At 35.8% G+C, this 4,124-nt stretch overlaps 1 non-coding gene across 1 annotated transcript; it reads left to right on the top strand.

The window, feature by feature from the left end:
* The first annotated feature begins 1,198 nt into the window (after positions 1-1,198).
* Positions 1,199-1,305, top strand: LOC121218012 (small nucleolar RNA R71). Its single transcript, XR_005914285.1, has one exon. It is a non-coding gene; the product is annotated as a small nucleolar RNA R71 (small nucleolar RNA).
* The last annotated feature ends 2,819 nt before the right edge of the window (positions 1,306-4,124 follow it).

Genomic DNA, 4,124 nt, shown 5'->3' with positions numbered 1-4,124 from the left:
AAATTCTCCAAGTCTTCATTTTTCTTGACAGGATATCCTTCATGAATTTGACGTAGTTTGGCATTTTTTCAAGTGCTTCAACCAATGGAATGTTGATATGAAGTTGCTTGATTACGTCTAGGAACTTCTTGAATTGAACTTTCTGCTTCTACTTCTAAAGTCATTGAGGGTAAAGTGGTGGAGGCTTCTTTACTAGAATTGGTTGATTTTTCTTTTGTGGCAATTCTGCATCTAACGAAGTTTTTAGTTTATCAGAATTGATTGGTTTAGTAATTACCTTATTGGGCTTTGTAGATTTTGGTTCTGGTGAAACAGAAATTTCTACACTTGGTTGAACTTTTTCTAAGTCTTGAGCATCAACTGGCTCCTTTTGGACTTCAACAGTGTTGGGCTCTAATTTCTTTCCACTCCTCAATGTCAACGCTTTACAATTCTCCTTCCTTGGATTCCTCAGATTCTCCATATCATTAGGTAAATCACCTTGCAATCAGTTTCTGAGTTCAGTTGCAAGCTGGCCCATTTGGTTTTCTAGGTTTTTCAATGTAACTGCTTGGCTTTGGATTAAGGCATCATTCTTGGCTATGTATACCTTCAACAAGTTTTCTAAGCCATTAGATGGTTGAGCTTGAGGTTGGTTCTGAACTTGTTGGGTAAAAATAGGTGGCTGGGTTGGTCTAGGTTGGGTGTATATGTTATTGGGTCTAGCCCCTTGGTTAGTCTAAGAGAAATTAGGGTGGTTTCACCACGATGGGTTGTAGGAATTAGATTGTAGTTCTCGCCTTCCACGGTTTTGGTTCGGTTACCCATGTAATAAACATATTTTGGGTTCGATAGACATTCTTCAAAAAGATGTCCTTCCCCACAATAGACACAAGATACATTTTCAAATTGATTTGGCGGTTGTGCTGTAAAACTATTAAACCCATTAGTGGTAAAATTTTTAAGCATTGAGGAAATCAAGGATACGTAAGATGCGAGTGAAGTGAGAGCGTCTACTTCATGTATTCCAGCGATTCGTCTTCCTGATCCTACTCGATTGGTTGGCCATTGATAATTGTTACTGGCAATCCTGTCGATGATTTCATAAGCCTCATTATAAGACTTAGAAAGGAGAGCACCATTAGCAGAAGCATCCACTACCATTCTCGTGAGACCATTGAGACCATTATAAAATGTCTCAAGTTGGATGTACTGTGGGATTCTATGATGAGGGCACTTTCGCAATAATTCTTTGTACATTTCTCATGCCTCATTCAATGGCTCATCATCCATTTGTTGGAAAGCAGTGATCTCGTTCTTCAACTTAGCATTCTTGTTAGGTGGAAAATACTTCATGAGGAATTTTCTGCTAACTCTTGCTATGTGGAAATTGAATTTAGTGGCAATGAGTTCAACCAAGCTTGAGCTCCATCCCTTAGCGAATATGGGAATAGGTTCAATCGTAGTGCATCTTTGGGTACTCCGACTAACTTGAAAGAATCACTCACCTCCAAGAACAGTCTTAAGTGCAGGCGAGGATCTTCGGTAGGAATTTTGCTGAATTGGCCCACTATCTGAAGCATCTGCGACATGACTAGCTTCAGCTCGAACTGTTGTGCCTCGATTTCGGGTCTCCTAATACCCAGATTAAGATAATGAAACACTGGCATGGCCTACTGTCTTAAAGCTCTCTCCCTATCATCAACAATAATGATAGGATTTTGATCAGGGTTTGCTCCGTTTCCTTGATTCAAATTTTCAAAGTTTATCTTTTTGGTCTTTCTCTAACTTGCTTGTCTTCTTCACTGTTGAAAAGTTCTTTCAATCTCAGGGTCTATAGAGAGTAAATCGATAATTCAGTCAATACTTATAAACACCTAAAATAAACACAAAAAAATTAACTAAGTTGAAATTGAACAAAAAAAACCAAACTACAAAATTTACAAATTCAAAAATAATGATTTTTAAAATAGTCCTAGCGAAGGCGCCAAAAACTTGGAACGATGGAAATCTGCAAGTGTACACAATCGTAACAAGTAATAAAATGACAAGTAAATGTTGAGTTATCATACACACAAGTAAAACTATTTATCTCTTGACTATATCTCTATGTCAATTCAACCGATTAAACAAATTTTAAGAAGAAAATGTGTTAATGCACATACATACTTATGAAATCAAAATAATCTCTTGTACATATCTCTATGCCAATTCAAACAATTTATTCAATCTCATAAGCACATAAAAGATTACGTGAGGTAAAATTGTATTTCTACCTTGAAACAGTTTAATCACAATAATTTTGCAAGTTATGCAAGGCTAATGTATCGTTAGATACCGTTGCTAATTTAATCCTCAGCTACCTTAGATGATTAAACATGCATTGATTAAGTACTGTGTCAATTAACTACAATTTCAGTCCGTTTAAATAATTAATTCATTAGTTACCTTACAATTGTAATGCAAGAATAACTTAGTCATGGTTTTACGTAATCAAACATCTTACTGAGGCCTATAACAACACAAGCACAATTTTAATAAACTAAGTACACGAAATGCAATCAACCTAACACGAATTAAATTTAAGTCATATTAATTAAATTAAACATTTAAACATCATAAAATATTCATAGACATGTTCATCATAAAAATAAAATTAAAAGGATAGGGAACAAGAATCAAATCCGGTTTCTCTGTGGCTTTACTAGTTTGCTCTAGTCCTCCTTCTCCGCTTTCTCTTATCGAATCGAGGCTTCTAAAAACACTTGAATGCTACTACAAATGTTGGATGAATGAATATTTTTCAAGAGGTGAAATCGACAAGGGAATGAAGAATAATGAAAGGGGAATGAAGAGAGAAAAATGACAGAGAAGTGAAGAGATGAGAAGAGTTGAGATGTGATTGAAGTGAGCAGCCAACGGTGTATTTAAAGGTTCATATGGCTTCCAAAATTAGCAAAAAATCAGCAGCCATAGAGTCCCCCCATGGCCGGCCACACATGTGGCAAGTTTGAAGGTTTCAAACTTGCTATTTTAAGGTAGGGGCAAATCTAGAAAGGTACAAATAGTGGAGGGGTTTGAATCCAATTTGAAAGATTCTTCTAGGGCCATTTTGCAAGCCAAATAATTAGCCAAGCAAGCTGATTGGGTCAGCATGGTGGACAGTTTTGGGCTACCCAGTGCTCGGTTGGTTCAATTTTCTCGGTTCAGCTCAACTGGGCCCCTTTTCATAGTTAATTTATAATAATTTATTTAACCCAAATTAAATTGGATGAAAATTGGAACTAATTATATTATGAATTTATACACATAATTTGGACCATCCTATGTTGAAAAATTATTTCGCCTTGATGGCTAAAAATTGCTTCTCGATTTTTTGCTTCCAATAGTGTCTGTCGAGCCATTTTTCACCCTTTGTGCAAATCTGTCGAAAATAATCAAAATTAATCAAAATTTTACATAAAATTAATTAAAATTCAACATGTTCATAATTTGAGTGCAATTTAATTATTTTATAATTATTATATATTTTTGGACAAGAATTTTACCGAAACTACATGAATTTGAGTTAAAAAGGGCAAGAAAAAGTGTGTATATTTCCATGTTTCCAATTGCACCTATACATGTCGCTCAACAAGTTCATGTTCCTACTTTTTGTTGTGAGATTTTTAGTGAAAACCACAGTTATGAAGGTTGTCCACAACATGCAGGGAACTCCTTTTATGTCAGTAACATCCATAACAATTCTTATGGCACATCCTATAATAATTCTGCATGTAATCAATAGTCTTGGGGAAATCAAAACGCTGGAAAAAATGCTGCAAAATTCTGATATGGGAATATATCTACTCAAGGTAATTATAATTCAAGACAAGGGCACTATAATCAACAATAGCAGAACTATAATCAGCACCCTCAGATGCAACCACAACAAAGTCAGATGCATCCACACAAGAATCAGATGTAGCCATAACACTCTTCAATGTCGAATCAGCATGTTCAAAAACATCGACAACAATAGTACACGCACGCTTCTCCTTCTGACCCGTTAGCAGCTCTTGAGGCTTTAATGCGGGAACATATGACTCGCACAGAAGCTATTGTGCAAGGGAATTCATCTTCTATTTAGGCGTTGGAGGCACAAT

The sequence above is a fragment of the Gossypium hirsutum genome, chromosome D05 (assembly GCF_007990345.1).
Source record: "Gossypium hirsutum isolate 1008001.06 chromosome D05, Gossypium_hirsutum_v2.1, whole genome shotgun sequence".
Lineage (NCBI taxonomy): Eukaryota > Viridiplantae > Streptophyta > Magnoliopsida > Malvales > Malvaceae > Gossypium > Gossypium hirsutum.
The sequence above is the reverse complement of the archived record's forward strand: the minus strand, read 5'-3'. Positions and strand labels throughout refer to the sequence as shown.